The sequence below is a fragment of the Trichosurus vulpecula genome, chromosome 6, assembly GCF_011100635.1.
Source record: "Trichosurus vulpecula isolate mTriVul1 chromosome 6, mTriVul1.pri, whole genome shotgun sequence".
NCBI classification, from domain to species: Eukaryota; Metazoa; Chordata; class Mammalia; order Diprotodontia; family Phalangeridae; genus Trichosurus; species Trichosurus vulpecula.
In genome coordinates, this window is record NC_050578.1 from 190,781,487 (window position 1) to 190,802,595 (window position 21,109).

At 37.5% G+C, this 21,109-nt stretch overlaps 1 pseudogene; it reads left to right on the forward strand.

Annotated features, from left to right (window-relative positions):
• The first annotated feature begins 533 nt into the window (after nucleotides 1-533).
• LOC118854869 lies at nucleotides 534-19,679 on the forward strand (annotated as a pseudogene).
• Nucleotides 19,680-21,109: the final 1,430 nt, after the last annotated feature.

Genomic DNA, 21,109 nt, shown 5'->3' on the forward strand with positions numbered 1-21,109 from the left:
TCTGACTCAGAATTATCAGTAATTTTCTCCAAAGTTTCTTAGACTATTGTTCATATTCTTTCCTGTCAACTGCAATAATCTATCTTTCCTGTTAGTTTAGGGTTCAGCACAAGGTAATGGGTAGAAAGCTAGACTTGGATTCAGAAAATCCCCAGTCAAATCCTGCCTCTGACAGTTCCTAGCTGTGTAACCACAAACAACACATTTAATTTCTTTGAGCATTCATTTCCGCCTTTATAAAATAAGTAAATAGACATCTGCCACAGCAAATGCAGATGAGAATCTCCCACTGCCACTGTCCCCATAAGCTGCTGCTGCTTTGACTGCTACTATCCCTTTGGCCTCAGCCTCATCATCATCTCTAGTATATTGAATAGCTATGGATGACTACACAAAAATATAGAAAACTGAGAGAAGGTACTTATAGTATGTGTGTGTGTACGTGTGTGTGCCTGTGTGTATACATATATGTGTGCATATACATATATGTATATATATATATATTTGTAGATAGATATAAAGCTGTAAGTCAGATGGTAGCCACAAAGAAAATGAAATTAGAAAGTGAGGAAGGTATTCTAAGTACTGTAAGAGGAGAAATTTCTCTATTGAAAGAACTTCATCACCCAACACAATCAGTCTTCAAGATATACTCTTCTTGCAAGACTGTATCTCATTTCTGAATTCCTTTCCATGGATCTCAAAAAATACTCAGATTCTATCCCTCTTGTCCCATAGGCAGATCTTAACTTGTTAAAAATTATTTGTACCAAGTATTTAAGGGTACCAAAATCTTTTGTCACTCATGAAGAGATCTTCATAGAGTTTTGAAACCTCAAAATCTGTTAATAGATGTTAAAGGAGTAGTGAATCTGACTGACTTTGGACTTACACAGGCCTTTTGAATACCTATAAGGGTATGTACGCATGAGGAGGCAATACTGTGGTACACATCTCTGCAGGTATTGCTAAGGTCTGCTAGATATTCCATGCCAATAGACATTTGGAATGGAAAAGGAAATGGCAAACTAATCCGGTATCTTTGCCAAGAATACCTGAAATGGGGTTATGAAGAGTCAGACACAACTGAAACGACTGAACAACAAAGACATTTGGAATATAGGCACAATATTTGCTGAATTAACAGCCAAGAAGCCACTTTTCCATAACGATCTTGAAACCGATCGGCTCTTCAGAATCTTCAGGGTTTGGTGGATTCCTAGACATTTGTAAGGCCAAAAGCTGAATCACTGCAGGATTGTAATAATATATTCCCCAAGTGGAAACCAGAATACTTGATATTACATGTCAAAAAACTGGATGAAAACAAAATAGATTTGCTCTCTAAAATGTTAGTCTGTTCTAACTGAAAATGACATTGAATTATCTATGTTTTAATGACCCATATAGTCAAATTAAGATGTTCCAGCCAAACATATCCAGGGGTTTTGTATCAAGAATGGTCATTTTTTATAGTTAAACACTTGTCAACATTTGTCTTTGCATGTGTGTTTCATTTTGTTTGTAAAAATAAAGCTGTCCTCTGTTTTCCAAGGCAAATATCTCCAATCTGTAAATATTATTATAATGAATAATATTGTGTCCATCTCATCAATATAGGTGTTTTGTTTTCTATAAATAAAACTGTATATCCAAAAAAAATAGGGGTTGTAATTCCTGTTCTACCTACATTTCAGGGTGATTTTGAGCCTCACATGAAGTAATGTATATAAAACCAGAAATGAAACTGTCAGTGATTATTATCATTCCTCGGAATAGGGAACCTTTTCAATTGCCCAGTTAGTTGGATAAATAAGACCTGGTTCTAAATCCCCAATGTGACATATCTCCTTTACTTTAACAAATTTCTAAGCCGTAAGATGCAAGTAGCTCAATGCAAATAGTGGCAGTTAAATTCTGCAGCAGATAAAGTACCAGAATATGAGTCAGGAAGATCTGAGTCCAAATCCAGTCTCAGACATCTACTAGTTGTGTGGTCCTGAGCAAGCCATTTAACCTCTTTCTGCCTCAGTTTCCACATCTGTAAAAAAAAAGGAGGGGGAGGAGAATAAAAACAGCACCTACCTCCCAGGATTGTTATGAAGAGAAAATGGGATAATATTTGAAAAGTACTTTGAAAACATTAAAGTAATATATAACGCTAGCTATTATTACTATCACTATACTATTCATTATTATGATTATATGTGTGCTTTTTAGAGGATAGGCCTCTTTCACAAATGAGCAGGTCTTCATACACCTTTTAAAGGAAATGAGGCTTTCGGTAACTTGTCTGGAAATGAATGGCCCGCAGAGACAATGAGTACTCCAGCCCTACCCCTGCATAGATTTCCCTTATAATTTTCCCTAGCCATTTATTTGAGTAGACCATTGGAAGAACCTTCAAGTTTTTTGTTTATTTGTCTTGGTTTGCTTTTAAACCCATGAACTCTGAAATTCAGAGCTTTTTAAAAAATACTGGGTAAATGGTCATTGCTTGATTATGGCCAAGCCTGCAGAGATGAAGATTTGGAAAATGGACTGGATAGTTCCCACGGATTAGGGTAAGTAGATCTACCCGTGTGAAAGAAATAGTTGTTGAAAGGAAGAACCAAGTATCAGCTCTCCTGCTTACTGCCTTGTAGCTAGCAAACTCCTGATGGAGCAGGACTGGACAGGATTCCACAAATCCTAGGCTAAGGGAATCTCTCTGATTTTTCTGAAATAGCATCTCAGTACCCCAGCTGGATGGTACAGTGGATAGAGCACCCAGCCTGGAATCAGGAAGACTCATCTTCCTGAGTTCAAATCCAGCCTTACACATTTACTAGCTATGAGACCCTGGGCAAGTCACTTAACCCTGTTTGCCTCAGTTTCCTTGTCTATAAAATGATCTGGAGAAGGAAATGGCAAACCACTTCAGTATCTCTGCCAAGAAAATCCTAAATGAGGTCACAAAGACATCTGCCCAATAAGCAGAAAGCCCAATGAATCCAGCACAGTGACTTATTCAATAAAGACACCACGAAGTGTGAGGAGCATACTCAGCTGGACCAGCTAACAAGCACAGATGCCAACCAGTGAACATTCCATGAAAAGAGAAAGGACATGGAGGTCCAATACTTCTGGATTTGTAAGTTGCCTTAGACATGCGCATTTCTTACATCTGTGATTCATTACCAGTGAACTACATTTTTGTCCAATCTCCCCACAGACATTGTGAGTGTTTATGTGAGGGTGGACCCAATGTACCTGAAGATGGGGTATAATCTTCTTGTCATGATATTGGGTAAATGTCTTTGCTAAGAGCAAATTGAGTCCACCGGATGATTATTGTGGGGAAGAACACTTATGGGGATCCTAAGTTGTAGTTTTAAAGGATATAAAAGGATATATAGATTTAATACCCTAGCAACTATGGTAGAAGCCACAGTCTTGGGACCCAACCTGGAAGTAAGTATAAGTTAAAGTAATAACCCAGATGGGGTGCTATACTAACAAATTTAAGGAGTTTCAGCTGAAATACACAGCCCATTAATTCTTTCAGTGATACGCATCCAAAGAGTATCTAAAATACTGGCAGCAGTCATTCCTACATCTTGCACTAATTAAGTGCCTTTTGAAACATAAGTAATGCATTGTATTATATCTTGTCATTGTGTACCTTCATCAATATCCTTCAACTTAGGTAGTTCATTACCAAGTGACACCAATATGGTCATTCATTTTTAATATTGAATGACCTATTGGGGAGTGATGTTCTCCTTGTAAGTGATAGATGCCTTTGCTGTGTGCTTGGGATGTATCCTTGTTGATTCCATTTTCACATGATAGGGGAGAGAGAAAGGGAAAGATAGAAACATACTGCCCCAGATCTTTTCAAGACAGTAACAAAAACTGACAAATATAATTGTTTTCTTCTTCTGGGACTTACAAAAATAGATACCCAATCACACAAGGTCAGTTAATTCTCCTTAGTCTGAATTTTTTTGAGAAGACATTAATATAGTAAAAATGTGAACTTTTACAATAAACAAAAATCCTGGCTCCACCAGTAAGTCTGTTTCAATCAAGGTTTTGCAAACTGTATTATGTACATTTTTTTCTTCTAATGGCTTATACAAAATCCTCCAGTCTTTGTTTCTGCCTCTTTCTATAGAAATTCTGAACTAGAGGCTCATGAATAATATACAAGATGTACATATGATCTAAGATGGAAATTTTAAATCCTGGCAGCTGTCAAGTAATGTAACTGTCACTAATTAATTTGCTATGATCTATTTTACTAAAAAAGAGGGTTTTTTTCTTTTCTTTTCCACCAGTATTTCCTCAATCAGAGGTCTCTATTAACTGATATCTCCAAATATCAATATTTAAATTATACTTGATGTTCCTAATCACATACCCCTTGGATCTGCATAAGTTCTTGAGTACCTTCTGAATCCTCATTTAAAAAAAAGTGGAAACATACTCCATATTGCATTTGAATCTATAATTTCATGGGATTTTATGTTTAAAGCTAAATGGGGCATTAGACTAAGGTCATATAGCCTAATACTCTCCACCAACCTCCATTGAAAAGATGAGCAAATTGAGTTCCAAAGAGGTTAAGTAATTTATCAACGGACAGACATAGATCAAGTGGCAAAGCCAAGATTCTTTGGAAACTTGTTGTTTTTGCTTGCTTTGAAACTCTCTGTTAACTGGGATTGTGGATTAATTGTAGATGTCCTCATCCCCCAAACCTGCAGAATGACAAAATGTTTACTACTAGAATGACCCAGTCTACATTTGGAGACCCAAAATCACTTTTCTTCAGAAAAGACCTGAATATTATTGGTGATTACTAAGACAGGTTTAGCCAAGAGGAATCTGATTGTTATGACAATTCATGAGAAAAAGACACAAGTGATTCTGACAGGATCCTCCTCAGAACAAAGAGGAGAACAAAACTCCGTGACTAAAACAAAGTGGACAATAAAGCATTGTGACTGATTTTTTTTTAAATATGCATACCAGAACATAAGCATCCAAATTACTGTTGTTCCCTTCAAATGCAGTCATTTTGATACATAATTCTGCAAAACAAAACAAAACAAAACAAAACAAAACTACATACTTTGGTATTCATGTACAGTGTGGGAGAGAAGGCTCAATTTCAAATGTAGGTTTTTCTCTTTGACTAGCTGCGTGACCCTGGGCAAGTCAACCTTTGTGAACTTGTTTCCTCATCTGTAAATAAAGGGAGTTAGACTAGATGGCCTCTAAGGTTTCTTCCAGCTCTAGTTCTATGTTCCTATGAAGTCATACAATCCCTACATGTATAAATCCAGCTTGCTTTATACAATACTGGTCCTGTAGGCTTCCATATGTCCCTTTCTGTTTCCCACTTCATGAAGAACTATCTGCTCATTAAACAAATAGTGTTCAGGGTCTCTGTCTAATAGAGCCAGAGAAGGCTGGAGCTGAAAGGAACTTTTTTTTTTCTCTACTCACTTGGCTTTCACCATAATGTAGGCATTAATCACCTCTTTTCTTGATGATTGTAATAGCCTCCTAATATTTTTTTTCTGCTTACAGTTCCCACCCCTCCCCCCCTTCTCTAATAAGTCTTCCATACAGCTGCTGAAATAATCTTCCTAAGGCACAGGTCTAACTGTAGTATTAGAGCAGGTAGGGACCTTGAAATATATCTGTTCTAATCTCATTTTACATTAAAGAAAAAATATGCATTTATTAAAATCTTACTATAGTCCAGGCAGTGTGCTAAGCTCTTTACAGACTAATTTTATCCTCTTGACAACCCTAAGAAGTAGGTAGTATTATTATCCCCACTTTAAAGGTGAAGAAACTGAGGATAACTATCCAGGGTCACCAGCTCCTAATTGTCTAAAGCTGAATTTGAATTCAAGTTTTCCTGCCCCAGGTCCATCTGACTGCACCAATTATATATGTATACATTAAATTATCTGTATTTATACATACATATGTATAGGTATATGTATTATACATGCGTGTGTATATAAAATAGGCACATGTTTTATATCTATATGATATATCTATATAGCTATATAAAAACACATATACAGGTTGTGTCTAGTAGGTGATAAATTGAATGAAGGTAGATACCATTCTATCTTATTTATTTTTTAATCCAGACATTAAAACCCCCACCACCATCATGATCAGTTCTACTCTGATGTCTCGTTGTAGAATATGTTCTCAAAGTCTTTGACAAGAGAAAGGATGAAGCCAGACTGTGGGAGTCTTTTACAAAGGCTGTGCACACAGGCTAAAGAACCAATTGTTTACATATAGTCTAAGGGCTAGTCTTAGTTTGAAGGCTTGTTATTAGGCTGGCTACAGGATTATGAATTTTCTAACCACAGTAACTATAAAGGACTATCTCTGAACTGAAGATGGATTACAGTCTGCATCAGAGGAATGATTACCTAAACCAACAAAAACAGAGGGTTGAAGTACTTAAGGAAAGTACATTTAGCATTTAATTTTGTGCCTTCTAAGTAGTAGGGGCTTAAATATTTTTTAATTAAATTAAATAGTAGGAAACCTTCATCAGTTTAAGCTGGAATATGGCCTTCAGAAATTGCAAAAAGTCATCCTAATCAAGGAAATTAATATTGTTTCAGGTCAGAAAAATAATGATAAAAAATTATTAGATACCCACTATGTTCAGAATATCATGCTAGACATATGAAGGAAACATACAATTTGGCTATGACATACTCCTAATCTTCATCCTCCATGAGACTGCAAACTCTATCAAATGTAAACAATATTTCTAGAATAAAATAAGTTTCTTGAAAGATGGGAATTTTTTTCATATATTCAAATACTTATTTTTTTGGTCCTGTTTCATTAGTGATATAGAAAGCTCCTGGTGAAAGACTTCCTTAACTATTACCATTACTACCAACGACAAGAAGAAGGCTAATCTTCAGAAGCAGCAGTATTGAGTTGAGAATTGGCCCCCAAACTAGCAAGACTCAAACTCAAGACCCACCTTTGACACACACCCAGTGGACTCTTAACAACTCTCAAGACTATAATTTGCAGAGAAGGTAATAACTTGGGTTGGCTGAAGGAGTCCTTTGGCCAGGAGGTTTTCTAAGCCAATACCAATGAATCACAGGTACAGTCCCGATATCTATATGTACATACATATATGTATAGATATATGCATGTCTTTGTGTGTATACTTATACATATACATGTATACATTGTTTACGTATATATAAACATATGTGTATGCATTTGTATACTAAAATCATAATTAATGTTAAGCGTGTTAGAGAATGAGAAAATAAACTGCTATTTGAAGGCCAAAAAGGGAGTTGACAGTCAGATAAGGGAAGGTTTCTTAGAAAAGGCAGCATTTGAGTTTAGGTCTTCCCAGGGAGAGAGGTCATTCTGGGTCAAGAAAGCACATGGAGAAAGGCAAATTGGGTCTCCAACATGAACTCCATTATCTCACTGACTCCATTCCTTAAATCTCTATATAATCTCCATCTTCTCCTTCCCTCTATCCACAAGGGAAAAATCTCCTTGCCATTCTTACTAAGACTACTAATGTATAAGTGTCATGTTGTAAGATACTCTGCTCCTAAGGTCATTCCCAAAAAGGAGTTCCAAAGGTGCTTGTAGCAATACTAGAATCTTGGGAATAAAATCATAACCTTACCAAAGGGATAGCCTGAAAAACAGCAGCAAGAAGAACAACATTCATAAGAGCTTTCTTTGGTATTTTAAAAAATATTAACTCACTTCAGTCTTTGTTGGTAGACAAACCTAACAAATGTGCCCATCTATTCTTTTTTCTAATTATGGTGATGTAATTCTAGTGTTGATTTAAAATAAGAAACAAACAAAAAGTTCAAAACGGCATGAGTTTTGAAAATGTGATTTTAATTGAAGATGACTACATTACATGCTCTTTACCAAGACTCTTCTCACAGAAGGAACGAAGTACAGAGCATGGGCCCCTTTAGAAGCTGTTTTGGAATTCCAGAATCTTTGCTTCCTGGAGGCACAGGGAAAGGTGGAAAGAGGGGCACCACTATTGTATTTCTACAGAATTAACTGCACAGCAATGAGCTTCATTCTTCCAGATGTCAGAGGTTCATGATTTTGCTTTTATGATCCCCTGTCCGTTCAATTTATTGGTCAAATACCATGATTCATATTTGATGTCTCAGGGACCAACTTTGAATACCAGAAAAAAAGTAAATGTTTACTTAAAACATGGTGCGTGAGAGACTAAGTTTGGGGATTCTATTCGCACAAGCTTGTTCATTTTATCATATCCATGGCTCCATACCATGCCCTTTCCTCTCACCCCTCAACTTCTAACTATGAACCTGTTAGTCCCAAGAAGGTCATGATGGAATGACAAAGCAGGAAAAAATACATAGAAATCATCTAGTTCAATCTTTCAGGTAAGAAAACTTAGATCCAGAGAAGTTAAGTGACTTGCCTAAAGTCACATAGTCGGCTCATGGTAGGGTCCAAGTTTTCTGACCCAAAGTCTAGCACTCTTTCTATCATGCCATGCTCAGTGTAAAATCTGTTACCACTCTTGTTAAAAGAATTGCAATCACATGCCTCCTAAAAACATCTTTGGACAAAGAGAGCACACAATATCATTCATTCATTCATTTACCAAATACTTATTCAGTACTTATATTGTGAGTACTCAATAAAATTCTCCTCCTTTACCTCCTTATGGTAAGGAAGTAGCCTTGGGTTCTAGAAGGTTATGCCATCAGAGTACCAGCTGTGGTAGATCCTACCAAGTTGGAAAGTCTTTGAGAATGAACCTGGTCATATCTGTCATGTGAGGACCAGCTTACACAAATTCAGAGAGGCCCATAATCAAAAACTTGGCTTTGGGGCCACAGAAACAAAATAAAAACAAAAAATCATCTAAAAATCAGCCTTGTTCAATTTTAATTGTGTCTACCAACACTAGTCTGTTTGACTAAATTCCACTTGAAAATGATTAAATTAAATTGAGTCAAATAACCATTAGGCAAAAGCTATTTTGCAAATAATTATATTTTTAGTGAAAAATTAACTTTTCACTTTTCAACTGGACATTTTGATATGATTTGATGGAAGTGACTAGTAAAAAAAAATCCCAAATGCCACAAACTAACCAAAGAAACTGACATTTAAATAGTATTTTAGTCAAAAGAAGACCAACTATGCACACAGACTCTCATAAAAATGCTCCTAGATGTGTGGTAGAGTGCAGACAAGTGACTATCTTATGAAATAGTGCATTCCTAATCATTGTAGTTGTCCAAAAAGATGCTGAATGCCCATTTGTCAGAGATATTACAAAAGAGATTTCTATTTCAGGTTGAGCTGGATTGTTCTATCTAATTCTGATACGCTATGATTCTCCATATACCACATGTTGTGAGAACTTGATCCCCACCCACCACAGGAGGAAGAATTGAGCTAAATCTGTTTTTGTAGCCTGTGAAGGTCAGAGACATTGGCTATGTTTTCTCACATATAAGCTTAACTAAATTTCCATGTTATTTAAATGTTTGCTATGTCTAGAACTACTTCAAGGACAAACAATCAAGAAATTCTAAGTGCAAAAGACATTTAGATAAAATATTCTGCAACTCTGAGAGCAGCATGGGGTTGATTTAATAAAGCGCCCTTCCTGTAGAAAATGTTTTGCTTCATCTGAAAAAATAACACTACCTATATTGAAAAAAAGACATTTAGATACATTTAGAGTCTTCTGGCAAAAACAGAATTAACCAAAATAGTTTATGTATAAAGCCAAAACCAATTTAGGGATATTTTATGTAACCCTTTACTTTGAGTGCTATTAGGGAAGACAGAAATTTCTTGGAAAACTGGTCTTAGACTATTTCTATATAACTTAGAAACAGATTTCAACTTTTATTATTTACACTTGGGTTATTCATAAATGAACAAAGAACACTGGTACTAGAGGTGGGTTCTTGGTATTGTCTCATTTACAGCGCTCGACAATAGGCAACACCAGAAAGCAGAAGCAGTATTCTTCCTTAAAAAAAAAAAAAGGAATGGGAAAGCCTTAGAATCATACTCATTCTCGAACCAATGTAGCTTGTCAGAGGTCAAGTTCTGACAGCTTCCTTTACCCCAGAAACCTCAGGTAAATTCTACTTGGATGTCAGGACAAACCTCCTAACAACAAGAGCTATCCAGAAGCAGAAGGGGCTGGCTTGGGGTGTAGTGGTTTACCTTTCATTGGAGGTCATCAAGCAAAAGCTGGATGACCATTTCTCACATAGGTAGGACTAATGTTATATTGTATTTTTCACATGTGGATTGAACTAGGTAGGGGTTCTGTTCCACTCTTCAGGTCTTTGGTTCCATGAATCTAAGGTATTCAGGCTATTGAGTTTCTTCTAATTCCTAAAGCCTTCTCTCTCAATAAAACATTATTACGGTCCCTGATATTTACATAGCTTTGTGCTAAGTGATAAAAAAGATGTGATTAAGTTAAGATAGGACACATTCCCTGCCTTCATGATAGTTATAGTCTACGGTAGAAAGAAATGGAGAAAGCTATGATGTACTATATGAAATCTGTTACAAAGTGGTTGAGTGAGGATGGAACCAAGAAGGTAGAGTGAAGGCAGGGATTTATGTGAGCTTTTCCAAATTCTGCTCCAAATAATGTTTTTTATTAATTTATTTTTTACTTTTAGTTTACAACACTCAGGTCCACAAGTTTTTGAGTTCCAAATTTTCTCTTACTACCTCTCCTCCCCCCTGCTCCCCAAGACGGCATGTAATCCCATACAGGTGCTACATATACCTTCGCACTGTACTTATTTACATAATAGTCCAATTGTAAGGATGAGTTATAACCAATGAAATGAATCATGAGAAAGAAGAAATGAAACCAAAAAAAGAAGGAAAGAAAAGAAAAAAAGAGAGCAAATAGTTTGCCTCAAGCTGCATTCAGACTCTACAATTCTTTCTCTGGATGTGCATACCTTTTTCCATCATGAGTCTTTTGGAGCTGTCTTTGAACCTTGCATTGATGAGAAGAGCCAAGTCTATCAAAGTTAGTCCTTACAGATACTGTGTGTCTGTAATCGTGTATAATGTTTAAAATAAGACCTCATGTCAAAATCTGAATGGCAGAAACAACAAAAGTTTGGAGTGAAACGATTTTCCAGCCTAAGACAACTTAGGAAATAGGCAGGAAAGGTCAGTCTCACTGTGGTACTCGTCAGGCCTAGAGCACAGGCCATGCCCTGGCAAGCCAGAAACAGTCCTTGGGGGCAGCTGCATTGGCAGCACAATTTGAAACGTCTCAGCTAACAGATGGTAATGGGGTCAGACAACTGGTCAGAAGGAGACTATAGGGGACATTTTGCTGGCACTGGGAACAGGACTTTGTTGTATTGCTCATACACATTTCTGGCTCACAATCCCAGGGTGAGGAGGAACAATTACACACTAGTGATTGTGGCAGCAAGGGAACAGAGACCCTAGACAAAGATCTAGGGCAGAGAAGAGTAATTGTGGTCACTAACAGGGAAGCAGGAACCCTGGTCTCAGGTCCAAGACGAAAGGAGAACTAGCAAGAACCCAAGTCATAATTCCAGGGTCAAAAGAAGTAAAAAGACTTTCAAATATAGAAGAACAAGAGCCCTCATCACAGTTCAATAGTGAATAAGAGTGCTTGTGATCTTTCATGGACCAGAGCATAGGCAAGGAGAGCAGTGACCACATCTCTCCTTAGATCATACCACCTTAGAAAAACTGAAAACTTACAGACTCTCCAGAACTAGCTCTGAAAACAGCAGCTCAGAAACCTGAAGTGTGAGACAGTGCAATCTCTACTCCAGGAGAAGAGTCCAATTTTAAAACAAAAGTATAAATCAAGAAATAGGCTAGAAAAATATGCACACAAGCAAAAAAAAAATAATCTGACCATAGAAACTTACTATGGTGAGAAGGATGATCAAGCAACAAATTCAGAAGACAACAAAGTCAAAACAACTACATGTAAATCTTCAAATAAAAATGTGAATTAGTCACAGGCCCAAAAAGAATTCTTTTTTTTCCCTTTTCTTTTTTTTTTATTCTTCATTTTTATTTTATTTTATTTATTTAATATATTTAGTTTTCAGCATTGATTTTCACAAGAGTTTGAATTACAAATTTTCTCCCCATTTCTACCCTCCTGCCCACTCCAAGATGGCGTATATTCTGATTGCCCCATTCCCCAGTCAGCCCTCCCTTCTGTCACCCCACTTCCCCTCCCATCCCCCTTTCCCTTCTTCTCTTGTAGGGCAAGATAAATTTCTATGCCCCATTGCCTGTGTATCTTATTTCCTAGTTGCATGCAAAAACTTTTTTTTTTTGTTTTTGAACGTCTGTTTTTAAAACTTTGAGTTCCAAATTCTCTCCCCTCTTGCCTCCCCACCCACCCTCCGTAAGAAGGCAAGCAATTCAAGGCCACATGTGTATCATTATGTAAAACCCTTCCACAATACTCATGTTGTGAAAGATTAACTGTTTTGCTCCTTCCTAACCTATCCCTCTTTATTGAATTTTCTCCCTTGACCCTGTCCCTTTTTGAGTGTTTGTTTTTGATTACTTCCTCCCCCATCTGCCCTCCCTTCTATGGTCGCCCTTTTATATCTTCTTCCTCCTTCTTTCCTGTGGGGTAAGATACCCAACTGAGTGTGTATGGTATTCCCTCCTCAGGTCAAATCCAATGAGAGTAAGATTTACTCATTCTTCCTCACCTGCCCTCTCTTCCTTTCCTACAGAACCACTTTTTCTTACCACTTTTATGTGAGATAATTTACCCCATTCTATCTCTCCCTTTCTCCCTCTCTCAATATATTCCTCTCTTATCCCTTATCCCTTAATTTGATTTTATTTTTTTAAATATCATCCCTTCATATTCAACTCACCCTGTGCCCTCTGTCTGTATATATATACACATATACATATAAATATACATATATATACACACCCCTACATATATACATACATTGACACACACATACGTGTATATATACATACACATTATGTATATATATGCATATTCCTTTCAGCTACTATGATACTGAGGTCTCATGAATCACACACATCATCCTTCCATGTAGGAATGTAAACAAAACAGTTCCACTTTAGTAAGTCCCTTAGGATTTCTCTTTCTTGTTTACCTTTTCATGCTTCTCTTGATTCTTGTGTTTGAAAGTCAAATTTTCTATTCAGCTCTGGTCTTTTCACTGAGAAAGCTTGAAAGTCCTCTATTTTGTTGAAAATCCATATTTTGCCTTGGAGCATGATACTCAGTTTTGCTGGGTGGGTGATTCTTGGTTTTAATCCTAGCTCCATTCACCTCCAGAATATCGTATTCCAAGCCCTTTGATCCCTCAATGTGGAAGCTGCTAGATCCTGTGCTATCCTGGTTGTTTTTCCACAATACTCAAATTGTTTCTTTCTGACTGCTTGCAGTATTTTCTCCTTGACCTGGGAGCTCTGGAATTTGGCAACAATATTCCTAGGAGTTTTCTTTTTGGGATCTTTTTGAGGAAGCGATCAGATCAGTGGATTCTTTCAATTTCTATTTTGCCCTCTGGCTCTAGAATATCAGGGCAGTTCTCCTTGATAATTTCTTGAAAGATGATATCTAGGCTCTTTTGTTGATCGTGGCTTTCAGGTAGTCCAATAATTTCTAAATTATCTATCCTGGATCTATTTTCCAGGTCAGTGGTTTTTCCAATGAGATATTTCACATTGTCTTCCACTTTTTCATTCCTTTGGTTCTGTTTGATAATATCCTGATTTCTCATAAAGTCACTAGCTTCCACTTGCTCCAATCTCATTTTTAAGGTAGTATTTTCTTCAGTGGTCTTTTGGACCTCCTTTTCCATTTGGGTAATTCTGCCTTTCAAGGCATTCTTCTCCTCATTGGCTTTTTGGAGCTCTTTTGCCATTTGAGTTAGTCTATTTTTTAAGGTGTTGTTTTCTTCAGTGTATTTTTCAGTATTTTTTTGGGTCTCCTTTAGCAAGTCATTGACTTGTTTTTCATGGTTTTCTCACATCATTCTCATTTCTCATCCCAATTTTTCCTTTACTTCTCTAACTTGCTTTTCCAAATCCTTTTTGAGCTCTTCCATGGCCTGAGACCAGTTCATGTTTTTCTTGGAGGCTTTTTGATGTAGGCTCTTTGACTTTGTTGACTTCTTGCTGTATGTTTTGGTCTTCTTTGTCACCAAAGAAAGATTCCAAAGTCTGAGACCGAATCTGAGTGCGTTTTCGCTGCCTGGCCATATTCCCAGCTAACTTACTTGACCCTTGAGTTTTTCAGCAGGCTTGTAGAATAAAGAGTACTTTGTTCCAAGCTTAAGGGGATGTGCCCTTGATTTCAGAGCTATTTCTATACAGCCAGCTCTGGCACACCAGCATTCCTCCTTCCTCAAGAACTGCCAACCTGGACCTGATGCAAATCTTAAGCAGGCTCTGCACTCCTGCTCTGATCCGCCACTTAATTCCTCCCACCAGGTGGGCCTGGGGTAGAAGCAACTGCAGCTCTATTTCTGTAGCTGCACCTCCCCCTGCTGCCCCCGGGGCAGTGGCCAAACTGCAAACTCTTTTCACTCTGTCTCCCACAGCTTTTCCCACTAACCTTCTCTGTTGTCTTTGGTGTTTGTGGGTTGAGAAGTCTGGTAACTGCCACAGCTCACTGATTCAGGGCGCTAGGGCCTGATCCGCCGGGCTCCTGGTCTGCTTGGTCCTGCCACCGCCTGCACTGGGCTCCACTCCCCTCTGCTCTGTGTGTGATAGACCTCATCCAGCGACCACCCAGGCTGTCCTGGACTGGATCCCTGCTTTCCTCTGCTATTTTTGTGGGTTCTGCAGTTCTAGAATTGGTTCAGAGCCATTTTTATAGGTTTTTGGAGGGACCTGGTGGGGAGCTCATGCAAGTCCCTGCTTTCCAGCTGCCATCTTGCCCAGCTGTCCCCCAAAAAGAATTCTTAGAAGAGCTCAAAAAGGGTTTAAAAATCTATTATGAGAGACAGAGGAAAAATTGAGGAAAGAAATGAGACCAACGTAAGAAAATTATGAAAACAGAGTCAATAGCTTGGTAAAAGAAGTACAAAACTTTACTGAAGAAATGAAGTAGAATTGATCAAATGGAAAAACAGGTACAAAATCTCACAAAAAAAATTCTTTCTTAGCAATGCAAGGATCCAAGACAATTCCAAAGGACTCATAATGGAAAATATTGTCTACACCCAGAAAAACAACTATGGAGTCTGAATGCAGACTGAAGCAAATTATTTGCTCTCTCTTTTTTGTTTGTTTATTTCTTCTTTCTTATGGTTTATCCCATTGGTTCTAATTCTTTTTTACCATATGACTAATGTGAAAACAGGTTCAGTATGAATGTATATAGAGAGCCTATATCAAATTACACACCATCTTGGAGTGGGAGGAGGGAAGAGTTGCGGATAAATTTTGGAATTCAAACTCTTATGAAGTGATTGTTGAAAACTAAAAAAAAAGTGAAAAAACTCCTTAAAAATTAGATTTTGGCAAGTGGAAGCCAATAAATTCATGAAACATTAAGAAATAATAAAATAAAGTCAAGAGAATGGGAAAAATAGAAGAAAATGTGAAATATATTACAAAAGCAACTGAACTCAAAAATAGATGGAGGAAATACAATTTAAGAATTATTAGACTACCTAAAAGTCATGATCAAAAAAAAAATAAAAGAAAGAAAGAATAGGCATCATCTTTCAAAAAATTGTCAAGAAAAATTGCCCTGATGTCCTAGAATCCGAGGGTAGAGTAGAAATTAAAAAATCCACTAATCACTTCCTGAAAGCAATACCAAAATAAAAGCTCCCAGGAATATGACAGCTGAATTCCAGACCCCCCAGGTCAAGGAGAAAATATTACAATCAGCCATAAAGAAACAATTCAAATATCATGAAGTCACAGTCAGGAAAGCACAAGATTTAGCAGCTTCTACATTAAAGGATCGGAGGGCTTAGAATATGATATTCCAGAAGACAAAGGAACTAGGATTACAACCAAGAATAAGCTACACAGCAAAACTGAGTAAAATCCATCAGGTGAAAATACTGACATTGAATGAAATAGAGGACTTTCAAGAAGTCTTGATGAAAAGACCAGAGATAAACAGAAAATTTGACTTGCAATTACAAGACTGAAGAGAAGCATAAAGAGGTTAACATGAAAGAGAGATCATAAGTGATTCAATGAGATTAAATTGTTCCCATTCTTGTATGGGAGGATGATATGGGGCATTTAGAAGGAGTATACATAGACAGAAGGCACAGGCATTAGTTGACTCTGTTGCGATAATTTCAAAACAATAAAACTAAGGGGTGAAAAAGAGGAGTGGATAGGAGGAAGGGAAATGCAGAAGCAAAATGGGGTAAATTATCTCACCCAAAAAAGAGGCACAAATGGAAGATCTTTTGCAGTGGAGAAGATGGGAGGGTTAGCAAGAAACGCTTGGATTTTACTCTCATCTGAATTGGCTCAACAAGGGAATAACATACATAGACAGTTGGGTATAGAAATCTATCTTGTCCCACATGGAAGTAGTAGGGAAGGGGAGCAATAGTAGAAAAGAAGACAGATTGACAGAGGCAGTGGTAGGAAGCAAAACAAACTTTTGAGGAGCGACAGGGTGAGGTGGAGAGAGAGAAGAATAAACGGGGAAAAATGAGATGAAAGGAAATACAGAGTTAATAATCATAACTATGAATGTGAATGGAATTAGCCCACCCATAAAATGGAAGCAAATAGCAGGATGAATTAAAAACCAGATTCCTACAATATATTGTTTACAAGAAACTCACTTGAAGCATACGCATGCATGCGCACACACACACACACACACACACACACAGAATAAAGGTAAGGGGATGGAGCAGAATCTATTCTGCTTCAGCTAAAGTAAAAAAGAAAAAAAGCAGACATTGTAATCATGATCTCAGACAAAGAGAAAGCAAAAATAGATCCAGGGAAACTACATTTTGCTAAACGGTACCAAGACAATAAAGTAATATCAATACTAAACATATGAATAGAAAAAGAGCAGATCAATGAATTTGGCATTCAACTAAAAGAACAAGAAAAGAATAAATTAAAAATCTCCAATTAAGCACCAAATTGGAAATTCTGAAGCTCTAAGGAAAGATTCATGAACCTGAGAGTAACAAAACCATTGAAATAATAAAAAAACCAAGATCTGATTGGTTTTATTTTTAAAAAAATAGATAAACCATTGGTTAATTTGATTTTTAAAAAGAAAGAAGAAAACCCCAAATGAAGACATGAAGAATTGTACATGACTGAAGCAATTGAACAGCAACAAAATCTATTTAAACATCAGCAAGCATTATGGTTTTGGGAGTAGAGTGGGGTAAGTTATCTCACACACAAAGAAGCACAAATGGAAGAGCTTTTACAGTGGAGAAGATGGGAAGGTTGGCAAGAATTGGATCTTACTCTCATCTGAATTGGCTCAGAGGAAATAACATACATACTCAGGTATAGAAATCTATCTTGCCCCACAGGGAAGTAGTAGGGAAAGGGGATGAGAGAAGGAGGGAACTGATATGAGGGAGGGCAGATTGGGAGAGTCAAAAGGGATGAGCTACAAGCTTTCCCAATAAGATCAGGGGTGAAATGAGGATGCCAATTATCACCACTATTATTCAATATTGTACTAGAAATGCTAGCTATAGCAGTTTGGAACTAATCAGGTACAGAGTAACATCTCACATTGTATGTCAAGATAAGGTCAAAATGGGTATATGATTTAGATATAAAAGGTGAGCATGAGCAAATTAGAGGAGCATCAAATTTTACCTGTCAAATCTTAGAATAAGGGAAGAATTTATGACCAAACAAGATATAGAGAGTGTAACAATATATAAAATGGATAATTTGGTTACATTAAACTAAAAAGGTTTTGTACCTGTTTAAGACAATTAGATTATGGTAATAAGAACTAGGGAAGGCCTTAGAAATCATGTAGATTCTGGTTCAACTTCCTCATTTTAGATACGAGAAAATTGAGGCTAAGGTAAACTGATCTCTCCAAAATTAAAAAGTTAGTGTATTATAGCAGAGCTGAAATTAGATCCTAGACCTCACATTTCATAAGGTCAGAGATCTAGAGCAAAAAGAAAATTAATGGCCACCCAGTTCAGTCCCTTATTTTTTCGATGAGGAAATTGAGGCCCAGAGGAAGTCGGTGACTTACCTAGAGTCACACAGGTAGACAAAAACAGGGCCTGAATTCAGACTCAGGTCCCCTGACTCAGAGTTAAGTACTCTTTCCTCTGCACTGCCGTACCTCCATGTCTATGGTTAGTTTCTATTATGTTACAGTGCCTGTTATTCCAAGGACAATTTCCTAATTCTCTGGAAGAAAAGTTTCACAAAGTACTTTACCAATATCCCAGATATGTAATGTAGTTATCACACCATAATTATCATCTCTCTAAAACATAGAAAAGGAACACCAGGAAAACAAGCATTGATGTCATTCCAAAAATGATCTTCACAGCACCAGGTCGATGAGCTCCAACAGAGAGAAGATCTTATGAAAATCAAAGTGCATGGAACATAGTAGGTGCTTCATAAAAGGACAAAATTTGCACAACTGACTCCTTTCCACTTAACTGTTTACCTGTATGCTCATTCAACGCTGACCTCTTTGCAGTTGTCATCGGTTCTCCAAGACTTTAAGTGATAGATAGAACAGGTGATGCTCTGCAAAGGCAGAGAGCGTATTCTCAGGGATATTATATACTTAGAGCCCGAGAAAACCAAGTCACGACACATGAGGTCACTTGTCCAAGGTCACTTGCATAGTACATGAGAGAGGTAGGATTTGAATCTTGAACCTCTCATTTCAAACCCAGAGTTCTTTCCAGAATTCTCTATGCCAATGAAATCACAAGTCTGGTCCCCAAGGTGAGGAATAACCATACCTTCAAAATCTACTTCCCAGGGTTATTCTGAAGTTCAAAAAGAGCTTTGAAACTTTAAAGCGGGACAGAAACGTCAGTCACTGTTCTTTAGCCATTTCCCCATTTGCGTGCGTCTGTATGACCAGCCAGCTGACTAACTCCAAGTTCAGCTCACCAGGGATGTCTGAAGTCTGTGAAAGGTGTATCTTAGTCATTAGCCCTGGGGAAGCAAACTGGGAAAAGATTCTGTGTGGAAGGAAGATTTCTTGTTAACCCCAAGGAACTTTCTAACTGTTAGTTTCATAGGGTGTACCAACCAGATCAGAGCATATGCAATACCTTTCAAGTCAAACCATATCCACAGTAGTGGCAGTGCTATAGAGGGAGGGGACAGCCTGGAAGCTGGAGCTGGGACAGGACCCTTCAGCTCCCTCTCAATCCCTCTTCTAGGGAATCAGTCACATGGTTCGCATAAGTGTGCTCCCACCAGTTGGCAGGAGGATGCAGGCTGGCAGCTCAAAGCCAACGCTGACGGGAACACCTCTGGCCAACTGCAGCAAACTGACAATGTCAGAGTATTGGATATACATCAATACCGGCTGCTTGGCAGAAGATTTGTTAATGTTCAGAGATCACAGCAGAGAGGCATAACATCAAGTTAAGACGCATTCCCTGAAGGAAAGCTAATATAGGGTTGTGATCTCTCCCCTCCCCCTGCAAAAAATTGTAATGATCATGCCAGCTATAGGTGGTAGTATAACAAGTAACTTAGCTCTGTCAGGCTTAGAGTAGGCTTGTTTATTTTTTTTCCCCTTTTACCTCCCATTGAACTTTCTTCTTTCTACCTTGAGGCAATTGAGGGTGACCAAGACTACAAAAACCTGGTTTCATCTCATTAGAAAGCAGCCAAAGGCTTTTTTAACCTAATAAGGAGAGAGAAAGATCATAGATAAAAACAAGATAGCCCATCCAGGTGGAGACTGGGCCTTCAAGGGTTTATGTTAATAATTAGAGCTTTGGTATCCAGAATCAGAGGACCCAGGAAACAAGAGGGCTTTATGATGTATTTACAAGCTTTTCAAAATGTGCCTTATAATAAAACCGATCTTGAACTTTCCCCTTTCCTCAATCTCTCCATCCCCCAATAAACACAGTCATTTCCCTCTGCAGGAAATTATTCAGAAGGCAAAAATAAACACTTTCCCTCTGGAAGCAGACTCTGTTTTATAGCAGAAATAAATGAAATTTTAAAATGTAACACAATAGACTTCAAATTGAAGTATCTGATAGTCAGAAATGCCAGGTTCGGATTTTTTCCCCAGTTTCTTTGATATGCCAGATAATTTCCAAAACTCAGGTCAGTAGAAATCCTATTCTTTCTGCTCCTCTCCTAGGCCTTTGCCTGCTTCTCTTCTATTTTCCTCTAGCTCCTTGCCTGATCCCCTTCCATTAGTCCACCTTGGGTTACCCTTTTATTTACATTTAAATAAGCAATCCTTGAGTTCTCTTCACTCCTAAAGTCACTCTTGCAAGACCGTGAGGGATGTTCTGGGTAACAAGATACATCTCTAACCAATGAGTATTTTGTTGTGAAAGGAGGTTAATACCATTCTCCTTGAAGCCACAGTGACAAATGGACCTTAAAAGTTATCTACTCCAACCCCCTCATTTTGTAAGGGGAGGACCATAAGAGGTCCAATAAATAGGGTGCGTAATCCAAAATCATCCAATTAGTAATTAACTGATTCAAGATTTGAACGCATAGGTCCTCTGACTCCAAAATAATAATGATAGTGATAATTATTACTAATAATAATTAATCTTGCTTTAAAATAGAGTTTTTAAGTGTTTTGAAGTTATTTGTCTTTAAATTATTGTTGTTATTGTATAAATTGTACTAGTCCTGCTCACCTCATTCTGCATGAGATCGTGCAAAACTTCACAAGTTTTATCACTTCTAACAGCAAAATAGTATTATATTACATTCACATGCCATAATCAGCCATTCCCCTGCTGGTGTGTATTACCCTTAGTTTCTAGTTGTTTGACACACAAAAATGTAATCACGGACCATGATTCCA